Consider the following 12310-nt stretch of genomic DNA (forward strand, 5'->3'; position numbering starts at 1 on the left):
TACACGACAACATACCTATTGTTGTAGTAGTTCAGAATTTGTTTATTATTCTGGTAAACAAATTCTGAACGACCACAACCACATTAACACACTTCCTTAAATAAGGATATTTATTCACAAAATGCTGGAGTAACTCAGCAGGTCAGGCAGAGAAGGAATGGGTGACGTTTCGGGTTGAGACCCTTCTTCAGACTGAATAAGGAGTCCTTAAATAAATTCCTTAAATAAGGAGGTTGAATCCATGCACAGTTCCCAGATGAATTTTTGTGTCTATTCTTGCATCACAACTTGCATCCAACCCATTTGTGTCACTGGCATGTTTGTTGGTGCATACATCGTGGTTTCTATACATTGTGAACATTACAGTACCAGCCCTGTCCCCACTCCACAACACAGCACACCTGAGCAATGGGAAATGGCCTGCCAGCTAGCTCTGCCAGCCAACTCATCTTCCATACACACCAACCTGTTTCCTTCCACACCATAGCCTTTTATTTTGCCCACAATAAACTTTGATGCTGCCTCTGTCCAAGTTGGATACTTTTACTGGTATATTTTTGACATTGTTCCCAATGTTGGGGGAGTCCAGAACCAGGGGCCACAGTCATAGAATAAAGGGGAGGCCATTTAAAACTGAGGTGAGAAGGAACTTTTTCAACCAGAGTGTTGTGAATTTGTGGAATTCTCTGCCACAGAGGACAGTGGAGGCCAAATCACTGGATGGATTTAAGAGTTAGATAGAGCTCTAGGGGCTAGTGGAATCAAAGGATATGGGGAGAAGGCAGGCACGGGTTATTGATTGTGGACGATCAGCCATGATCACAATGAATGGCGGTGCTGGCTGAAAGGGCCGAATGGCCTCCTCCTGCACCTATTTTCTATGTTTCTGTTTCTAAAACATGCTAATGACATATCAATGGACTATCAAAGAAAGTTGTTAATTGGGCACCAAAAACAAAACACAAGATCTGTATTGGAACCAAAAGGTACGGATGAGGCAGTGGGTGGGAATTTGCCACCAGCAGGGGGAATGCTAAAGCCCCCGTATGGGAGAGGGAGCAAACAGATTGGCTCGGAAAAGACAAGAAACATAGAAAATAGGTGCAGGAGGCTAGTTTTAGTCTAGTCTTTTCAATCTTTTCTCATATGACAGTCCCGCCTTCCCAGGGATCAATCAGTCCCAACGCTAAACTGCCTCAATTACAAGGATGTCCTTCCTCAAATTAGGAGATCAAAACTGTACACAATACCCCAGATGTGGTCTTACCAGTGCCCTATACAACTGCAGAAGAACCTCTTTACTCCTAAGTTATGGTCAACATGGCATTAGCTTTCTTCACTGCCTGCTGTACCTGCATGCCAACATTCAGTGACTGGTCTACAAGGACACGCAGGTCTTGCTGCACCTCCCCCTTACCTAACCTGAGAAAAGAAAGAGAGAAAGAGAGAGAGAAAGAGAAGAGAAAGAGAAGAGAAAGAGAAGAGAAAGAGAAGAGAAAGAGAAGAGAAAGAGAAGAGAAAGAGAAGAGAAAGAGAAGAGAAAGAGAAGAGAAAGAGAAGAGAAAGAGAAGAGAAAGAGAAGAGAAAGAGAAGAGAAAGAGAAGAGAAAGAGAAGAGAAAGAGAAGAGAAAGAGAAGAGAAAGAGAAGAGAAAGAGAAGAGAAAGAGAAGAGAAAGAGAAGAGAAAGAGAAGAGAAAGAGAAGAGAAAGAGAAGAGAAAGAGAAGAGAAAGAGAAGAGAAAGGGAATATTGAAGAGGTTGGAGAGCTGTCCACGTCCAGGTGCATCTCAGATTAGTCAGCAAACCACAAACCAAAGTTACTAATGCTCCAGCCGCAACCTCAGCCCGCTCCTGGTGCAGGCCCAGAGGACTGCAACCTGCACACATTTCCAAAGAATAGGGAAGAGATTAACCAGAAAATTACTGACATCCGAATAAATAACACTTGGAACTTACTATTCGGATGCACTGCCTGAAAGTGCAATAGAAGCAGATTCACAAATACAGGTTGAACATAGATTTTCCAGCACTCTCGGGCCTATGCGAGAATATTCAGTGTCAATAATCCAGGGCAAAAATAAGTAGAGCTTGTCAAAGGATAGACTAATAAAGTTAAGGCATTGCAAATGAAAAGTTTGATGAAGTGGATCATTTATTTGATGGTAAGGCAGAGAGGTGATGAGAGCAGAGCAATTCCTATTACATGTATGATCTTTCAAAGGCCATTTAAGTTCCACAAGTCTTATTCACAAACGTGGCCCATCATATTGAGACCGTGGTGGTGGCCGGAGTCAGTGTGGACACATTCCATCGTGGAGTCCATGTGGGCTCTCGGTACAGCTGCATGTGTCAGGAGCAGAGAGCAGCTGTAAACAACTGCTTATTTAGATAGAAGCTAAAAGTACAAGGAATAGTATTCGGACCAACACTCCTCCCGCCGTACATTTGTGACTTGAACTAGAGTACAAATCAATTCAATAGACTGGGAAGAAAAAGCAACAGAGGGAAGATGGGGGAACTTTCTAGAATGGTCATTGAAAAGGCCAAGGCTGTTTCCGTAACACTGGGGTATGTTGAGATCTAGCGGCAGTGCATAAAATAAGACAGAGTAAAATAATTGGCAAAAATACTGACAGCACAAAGAACCTTTGCTTATTTTGGATAAACAGAGCAAATTGTTGTGTTCCATATGCAGGTGGTGGAAATAGATTCAACAGCAACGTTCAGAAGAGCACTGGATGAACTACATAAACTGAAGCAGGAGTCACCCACAGAGATCCTCATGACTGCTCCACTTCCAGAAAACCACTATCCATTACTGCATGCACCTCACCTCTCAGCAACGTCATCGTACTCTGCTGGCTGGCATAGAGAACAACAATCCCCTACCCCCCCAGTCAGTGCAATAATGGCCAATCACCTTCTCAACTGCTCGTTGTACCTGCAAACTAATACTATGATTCGGAAATGAGCCAACTCAAACCTGTCTGAACAGCTACCAATTTGGATGACTTCCCATTTGACTCTGCCACCTCTCCGTCAATTCACTTGCCGGAACGCTTTGCAGAGTATGTTCTTACCCTTGCACCCAGCTCCACCATCAGGTGTTTGGACACAACACACAGTTCCTTAAATGCCACCTTCCAGTGCCAATGTGCCAACCTTAAAATGACACTATTCCGTTTATATTTTTAAAATTCAGTAAATCAATCCTATAAGAAGGCAGATACATAACCCTCAACTCCATGAGCACTCGAAAGACAACATGACATCTTGTCACTCCACAGTGAATTCTCCTCACGGTATGTCTACTTTTAATATATTCTCCTCCTCTCTTCGACAAGAGTTTAACATGCTCTCTCACTGCTCCCCCCCGTGATTCCTCCTGCCCTCCCACTCTACGATCTTTGTCCTGCCCCCTCCCCTGACATCAGTCTGAAGGGTCTCGGCCCGAAACGTCACCCATTCCTTCTCTCCAGAGATGCTGCCTGACCCGCTGAGTTACTCCAGCAATTTGTGTCTACCTTCGATTTAAACTGCAGTTTTTTTTTCTACCCATGACATCCATGATGTATTCAAGAGAGAGTTAGATATAGCTCTTAGGGCTAACGGAATCAAGGGATATGGGAAGAAAGCAAGAACGGGGTACTGATGCTGGATGAGCAGCCGTGATTATATTGAGTGGCAGTGCTGGCTCGAAGGGCTGAATGGCCTTACTCCTGCACCTATTTTCTATGTTTCCATGTTTCTATTTGAAAAAAAAACGGTGAGACGAGAGAGAGCAGATGTGGAGGAGGCCACAACGACAGCACAGAGCAAGAGGTTGGCCACAGCTGTGGTGAAAGTCTGGGGGGGGGGGGGGGGGGGGGAGGGGGAGTGTTATCACTGAGTCTATCAAACAGCTGGCACAGGCACCTTAGATTGAACGGCCCCTTGCCAACTCTGCCACTCTATGGTTTCAGACTTATGCCTGCGTCCACATTTAATAGACACATGAACAGGAAAGCTTTCGAGGGATATGGACCAAACACGGGCAGGTGGGTCTCGTGCAGATGGTGCATCTTGGGCATGTTGGGTGGAGAGTCCTGCTTCCGTGCTGTGTGACCAGATGTGGAAGGCAGGGACAGAGTCCACATATTATTGGAGGTAAGTCCACAGTCCATCCATACAATCTAGGTAACACAAAATGATGGGATCAAGGATCGGCAGGCTTGGAAAGCGAGAATAGACCTGGCCTGGAAGAGGGAGGCAACTCACCGCTGCCTCTGGAAGTGGCAGCAACATAAGGGCTGGAAGAAGCTGCCGTCCCCTCCCCCCCACCACCATAAAAATATTTGCCAGAGAGCTTTGTCGGTAAAAATACGATAATGATTAACTGTCAGAAATAGCAAAGTGTAATCTTGGTTTAGATTATCAGCTGATCATGCTGAAGAAACATTTAGAATAGCTGCATTTAATCACAGGCTGAAAGTTGGGCGTCTGAATGCTGGAACTAGCAAGCTTGTTAATCAGTAGAATCACCAAGATCGAGCAGCACAACCGAACCACACCAAACCCAAGTTTGAAAAAATATGTACAAATCCAGAGCTGGTGCCGTCAACATGTCCCCTGAGCCTGCTCTGTCACTCAGTGTGGTACCGGCTGATCCACTGTCCTTCCCACCAGCCCAAGGCAGTCTTGCACCTCCTTGCCCATCAACAATCTATCCAAATGTCTCAGAAATACTCAAATGCTCTCCTCTTCAGCAAGAGGCGAAAGATCATCAAAATAATTCCATTTCATTTGTCTTATATGGGCTATCTTATGTTTTTAAAAGCAACTCAGTACAGGGATGAGCCAAAGCCCAGGTACAAACACGTTGATCAGATTCTCTGAACTACTGAGTCTTTCAGCAGGATCAAATATCAACCCTTCCAGCTACCATGGGAACAGCTTTCTCTGCTGGACAATTGCATGCTAGAATCTACTGGTAGCTCACCACAGATCCACACAATGACACCCAAAGCCCAGTTTCCCCAAGGAAGTACAAAATAAAACAAAATAAAATATTGGAAATTTCACCAACAAAGTAGCATCTGTGAGGAAAGTCACATTACCCTTGCCACAGACCCCACCCAACATTTACATTTCAAAATTCATGCAAATGCTGTTTTTTTCCCCCCAGAAAGTTTAATCTGCATAAAGAATTTCAGAACTGTGTGTTTCCAGAGGCTGCTGGCCATGCAAATGGGAGGTTGACGTTTGGTTTTACACCCAGGCCATGAGCTTGCCTGTGTGGTACAGTACTGCCCACGGTCACTGCCAACAGTTTGCAACACCCAGGCCCCAACCCGTGTGTAAAGCCAGAGGTCCCTGGCTCAAAATACAAGCTGGAGATGAGAATGAGCTTATTCACACGGGGAGGGTGGGGGGTGCCTTTGGAATTCCATGACCAAGACTGCAGTGGACACTCAATCACCGAGTACATTCAAGCCAGGTCATGGTATTTTCGTGATGAGAATCAAAGCCAGTGTAGGAAAGTGGCTCTGAGGTGAAAGACCAGCTATGTCATGATCTCTGATGTTGGGCCATCTTTGCTTTTCTACTGTCGCAAAACAATGCTACAGGAAATGGCACAAGAATTTACCTGGTTGAAGCTGCACCCAGAAACAAGGACAAATGCATTGTCTCCCCTTCCTGCACATGGAGTGTGCTGCGAATGGGCCACTTCATTTCCCACAGTCAGAGGCTTGGTTACAGTGCACTCTGTACCGGATCAGAGTTCCAGTATCTTTATTTACCTAACAATCCAAACAGCAATTCAGTTTTGAAGAGGTGTTGAGGAAGCTAGCTGTGCTCACAGAACAAGGGTCAGAGGCAAGCACACCCTCAGCAGCTAGCTGGTAAATGGCAAGTCAGTCTCAGCAGCTGAGCTAACACCACTGTGAAACCACCCTGCCATACAGAGTGAGAGAGCAGAAAACATCAACGTCCCAAAGTCAGAATTTGCTTTATATATATATTCCTTTATTTGTCCCACACCGGGGAAATTTATGGCACTTTGAATATTCAAAACCAGTGTTGCAAATCAGAAAGACAAATAGACTGCGAGTGGTTTAGACAATAGACAATAGGTGCAGGAGTAGGCCATTCAGCCCTTCGAGCCAGCACCGCCATTCAATGCGATCATGGCTGATCACTCTCAATCAGTACCCCGTTCCTGCCTTCTCCCCATACCCCCTCACTCCGCTATCCTTAAGAGCTCTATCCAGCTCTCTCTTGAAAGCATCCAACGAACTGGCCTCCACGGCCTTCTGAGGCAGAGAATTCCACACCTTCACCACTCTCTGACTGAAAAAGTTCTTCCTCATCTCCGTTCTAAATGGCCTACCCCTTATTCTTAAACTGTGGCCCCTTGTTCTGGACTCCCCCAACATTGGGAACATGTTTCCTGCCTCTAATGTGTCCAATCCCCTAATTATCTTATATGTTTCAATAAGATCCCCCCTCATCCTTCTAAATTCCAGTGTATACAAGCCTAATTGCTCCAGCCTTTCAACATACGACAGTCCCGCCATTCTGGGAATCAACCTAGTGAACCTACGTTGCACGCCCTCAATAGCAAGAATATCCTTCCTCAAATTTGGAGACCAAAACTGCACACAGTACTCCAGGTGCGGTCTCACCAGGGCCCGGTACAACTGTAGAAGGACCTCTTTGCTCCTATACTCAACTCCTCTTGTTACGAAGGCCAACATTCCATTGGCTTTCTTCACTGCCTGCTGTACCTGCATGCTTCCTTTCAGTGACTGATGCACTAGGACACCCAGATCTCGTTGAACATCCCCTCTTCCTAACTTGACACCATTCAGATAATAATCTGCCTTTCTATTCTTACTTCCAAAGTGAATAACCTCACACTTATCTACATTAAACTGCATCTGCCATGTATCCGCCCACTCACACAACCTGTCCAAGTCACCCTGCAGCCTTATTGCATCTTCCTCACAATTCACCCTACTCCCCAGCTTAGTTTCAAGCGAAGGAAATGATTCCATGAGTAACATTGAAGGTTTCAACTTCCTGGCCAGACATGCAGAGACATTGCCTGATTTCTTCACTACTGTCACGTCAACTACCTGACAGGTAGCAGCCGAGATTGCAAGTGAAGTGGGTGGAAGGAATGCCACGCTTGGAGCAATAGGCAGAGGCACATTCGCACGCCAAGGTCACGCTTGTCCCCAAACGTCTGTTTCACTGAATATTTCTAAAACGTATCCACTTTTCTGGGCATCTCTGGTAAGGTCAGTGTTAAAAACTCAGCCATAACTGAAACTACCGGAGATAGACACAAAATGCTGGAGTAACTCAGCGGGACAGGCAGCATCTTTGGAGAGAAAGAATGGGTGACGTTTCGGGTCGAAACTCTTGTTCAGATTTCAAACTACTGGGCTTGCTGGGGCACTTTAGAAGGCATGGGGGAGTCAACCACTCTGACAGGGCTGGAGATACACACAAGTCACTATGGGCAACGATGGCAGATATCCACTGCTGAGGATCTTTTAAAAATAAAACACTCAGTAAAGTTATGGCCATCATTATTAACAACTGATTAATAACCACTTTTAACTGCCAAGCTGCTATGGTGGGACCCAAATACGAGTTTTTCAATTGTCAGTCCGAGCTTTTGAAGCACAGATCTGGCCAGGAAGTTGAAAACTTCAATACCATCATACTGCCTTGAAGTTTAAAACATCAGCTGGAGCCAAACCAGATGAGATGAGCACAGTTGCAGGAGCAGCCCGAGTTCAGCAACAGCTGCGGACTTATCTCACTCTTCCTTAGCTAGTCTGGACGGGATGGACCTAATGGTCTCCTGCGAGTTGTTTCAAGTGGAAGAAGTTACTCAGTGAGAGCCGCGCTCCTGTACACTGGATATTGAGGATCTTGTAACAAGAACCACACAGCCAGGAATGTCACTTATAAACGAGACAGGCAAAATGGAAGAAAGAGTGATCATACACAATGCAGATGTGATGCAGCAGAAAGACCAGAAAATGAAGTGCAACCAGTTTGGATACAGCTCAGAAACAACTTAGCAGAAAGTAGTGGAAGTCTTCCACAGGGCCCCAGGCCTGCCAGTGGAGGTTATGTACAGGATACTGTAAATTTAAAAATTATATGTGAAAGTATTATAATAATTATATATATAGAAGATAAACCTGTGTAAATTGGACAAACCAAATTAGCTGCAATAGTGTGGAAGATGAATTTATGAGGACCATATAAGGAATGGGTTTTCTTGGTCAATACTTTGAGGAATTACAAATAAATTGTATTTTTAATTTATATTTTAGATACAAATTGCTGGAGTAATGCAGCGGGTCAGGAACCTTATTCTTCTGAAGAAAGGTCCCAACCCGAAATGTCACCTATCCTTGTTCTCCAAAGATTCTGCATGACCCGCTGAGTTACTCCAACACTTTGTGTCTTTCTTTTTAAACCAGCATTTGCAGTTTGTCATGTCTAGATTATTTTAGATTTAGTATTATGCATTGTGTAATGAGGACGGGTTGATAAATAATATGGCAGTTATGAGGCCTTCGATGGAAATTATATGATTGAACTTTAATTTGGTCTGAAATCCTTAAATTTAAATAAAGTAAACTATGAAAACATGGAATGCAAATTGGCTGTGGTAGATTGAGAAACTGCATTAAAATATATGACCATAAACATACAGCGACAAACATTTCAATATTTTATAAACAGTTTATGAAAAACACACATTGCTTGAAGGCACAGAAACACAATAGGAAAAACAGTTAACAAGTTAAAGATTCTGTGAGATCAAAGGAAAAGGTTTATATTGTTGCATTAGGAATGGGGATTGGAAGCGTCAGTATTTGGAGGAACAAAATATTGACAAGAGAGTGCAGAATGGAAGATTAATTTCACAAGAATCAAACACAGACAATAAAAGCTTATTTATAACGAAAAACTAAAATAATAGCAACAGCCATATTGAGCGTGAGCAGTAAGCAAAGATAAATTATATCAAAGAAATTAGAGTTTACAATTTAGAGATACAAACCCTTTGGCCCACCAAGTCCAAGCCGGCCATCGACCACTCATTCAGATGAGTTCTATATTATCCCACTATTTCATCCACTTCCGTCACATTAGGGGCAATTTACAGAGGACAAATAATTTACAAACCGCACATCTTTGGGATGTGGCAGGAAACTGGAGAACCCTGGGGAAACCCACGTGGTCACAGGGAGAACATGCAAACTCCACACAGACAGCTCCTGCTCAATAGTCTCTGGCTCCCTGAAGCAGCATGTAGTTTCGTTTATTATTGTCACATGTATCAAGGTGGAGTGAAAAGCTTTTTGTTACGTGCTATCTAGTCAGCAAAAAGTCTACACATGATTACAATCAAGCTGTCCACAATGCTCAGAAACAGGATAAAGAGTATAACATTTAGTGCAAGATAAAGTCCAAGATTCAGTCTCTGAACCAACATCAGGGCTAGTTTTCTGTGCAGGTGAGTGGGGTTATTCAAATAAAACAGTACAGAACAAAAATAGTCCTTTGCCCAACAATGTCTGTGCCGAACATGATGCCAAGATCAATTCTTATCTGCCTGCACATAGCCCATATCCTTCCATTTCCTGCATATCTATATGCCTATCCAAAGGTCTGTTGAATGCCACTATTATATCTGCCTTCACCACTCCCGGTAGTAGATTCCAGACACCCACCACCCTCTGTGAGAAGAAACTTTCCCTGAACATCTCCTTTAAGCTTTACTCTTCTCCGTCTTTGCTAACCAACCTGTCTACATTTACATCCAAGTTATTTCCATACAGAACAAACAACAGAGGAACTCCACTGGTCACAGATCTCCAGCTCAAATATTCCCTTCCACCACACCCTTCTGCACTCAATAAACTAGTTCTGAATCCATTCAACCAAGTCACTTTTAATTCCGTGCATTTTAATCTTCTGGTTCAGTCCACCATGGGGGGACTTTATCAAATGACTTAACAAAATCCATATAGACAACATCCAACCCTCATCGATCACCTTCTCAAGAAACTCTATGTATATGTTATGTCTATCTGCACAGAGAGCACTCTCCTCCCTCAAAAGTCATCGAGGACTATTACAAAATAGTAGCAATTGTAGAACTACAATTCTAGTATGTGAACTGTAGCGTGTGCAGATTTGGTCACGATGTTATATGAAGCTTGGGATTGTGCTGCAGAGAACATAGAGGAGAATCACCAGGCTGTTGCCTGGATTGGAGGACACTCTGGCACAGTTTCAAGGTTAGCAGTAGGAGATTTAGGACTGAAGTGTCTCAACCAGAAACGTCACCCATTCCTTCTCTCCAGAATTTCTGCCTGTCCCGCTGAGTTACTCCAGCTTTTTGTGTCTACCTTCGGAGATTTAAAGGGAATATTAGAGGGAATTTTTTTCTTCACACATAGAGTGGTTGCTATATGGAACACATGTCTAGTCGTGGTGGTGGTGGAATCAAATACAATTATTGTGTTTTAGAGTTATTTAGCCAAACACGTATGTCAGTCAGTAAGGCATGGGAGTTCTAATTCAGGCAAATGGAATTAGCATAGATGGTAAAAATGACAGCATGGATCGAAGGGCCTATTTCCGTGATGTATATGTCTCTAAAACAAGAGAAAATAAATCAGGTGTTGAATGAAAATGACATTAGTAAAAAGAAAAAGTACGAAAAAAAATGTAAAGGGATTAAAAGTCAATAAATCCCAAGAATCCTTAGCGCGCTGAGATTTTGAAAAGGTGATCAGGGAAACTGTGGCTCCACTCATTGTCATTTTCCAAAATTTCATAAATCGAAAATGGTTCAAATACATTGAAAGGGAACAAAAATAATCTTTCAGTGGAGTTAAGGCAGGCAAGGTGAAAAGGAAAGAACACAGCAGCAATAGTATTACATTGAAAACGTGAAGGTATCTACTTTGATAGAAAAAAAATAGAAAAGTAATATTAATTGGCAAAAGGTTGAAAAGTCTTGATGCTCAAAGGCACCTGGATTTCCTTGAACACAAATCTTAAACACACTTAAAGCAATTCACTAATCTTTGGCTCGGGAGGAAATGAGCAGAAGGGTAGACACGTTTTGCTGCAATTATGTAGAACCTCGTGAGAATGAACCTGGAATAATGTGTACAAGTCTGATTTATCTCCTTGCAATAGAGGGAATTCGCTGAATCATCACCCGGACATTACTGAGATGGGTGGGTTGACAAAGAAAGATAAAGTAAAATGGGCCTATATGCTTGAGATAGGAATCAGAGGTAAACTCAATGTGCAAATTATTACAGGGCTTGAAAGAATATGCACAGAAATGAGTTTTTCCTCCCTCTGATGCCGAGACCAGGAGATTATATAGTCTCAAGACAAAAGTCACCTCATTCAGAAAAGAGAGTGGAAGGCGATTATTCACCCAGAAATGGGTAAATGATTGGATTTTTTCATGGAATGGGCTGTGGAAACTCGATGGCCGAGTAGATTGTCAGTGAGAAGGAAATCGGGCGACATCGGTTTAGTAAAGGACGACGGCACTGAGGTAAAAGCCGGGCCATTGAAGAGAGCAGCAGCACGAGGGGCCGAATGGCCTCCTCCCGCGTCTCTCTCTCTCCTGTAACTGAAGTATTGTTCTCTGCTGTTCTTATTCGGGAGTTCAAAATAAAATCAAACGTTCATCCACCCGGCCCCACCCCACCCGGCCCGGCCCGGCCCCTCTCCCCTCTTTGCCGCCCCTCGCTCGGGGGTCGCGCCTTACCCAGAGCCGGGGCCGGGGTCCAGGCTGGGAGCGGGACTCGGGCTGGTTGATGCACAGCCGCTCCATGGCAGCAGCTCCGCTCTCCGACACCAGCTTCAAATCAACAACTTCCTCTACTGACAAACGCCGAGACCGCTCCGACAGCGCAGCCCAGCCCAGCGCAGCCCAGCCCAGCCCAGCGGCGGGGGCGGGGGCGGGGGCGGGCGCGGCGGCGACAACGGCAGAGCCCGCCCAGCGACAAGACAGGCCCGGTCCCTCACGACAGGCAGGCGCCGCCCAGGCGGAGGTCGGGCTTAGTCTCCCCTGCAGGCCCGCCCCAGCAACAGACCCCGCCCCTAACAGACCCGCCCCCCCCACTACAGGCCCCGCCCCTCACCACCGCCCCCGCCCCTCGCAGGCCCGCCCCCACTACAGGCCCCGCCCCTGACTACCAGACCCCGCCCCCAGCAGGCCCGCCCTCCACTACAGACCCCGCCCCCACTACAGGCCCCACCCC

At 44.8% G+C, this 12310-nt stretch overlaps 1 pseudogene across 1 annotated transcript in view; it reads right to left on the minus strand.

Moving 5' to 3' along the window:
• LOC144594760 (ATP-binding cassette sub-family C member 3-like) overlaps positions 1-12016 on the minus strand; it is a 71073-nt pseudogene extending 59057 nt beyond the window's left edge. Inside the window, exon 1 of the transcript XR_013547422.1 lies at positions 11815-12016. The product of XR_013547422.1 is annotated as an ATP-binding cassette sub-family C member 3-like (transcript). The remainder of the gene's footprint in view (positions 1-11814) is intronic.
• Positions 12017-12310: the final 294 nt, after the last annotated feature.

Source organism: Rhinoraja longicauda, chromosome 6 (assembly GCF_053455715.1).
Source record: "Rhinoraja longicauda isolate Sanriku21f chromosome 6, sRhiLon1.1, whole genome shotgun sequence".
Lineage (NCBI taxonomy): Eukaryota > Metazoa > Chordata > Chondrichthyes > Rajiformes > Arhynchobatidae > Rhinoraja > Rhinoraja longicauda.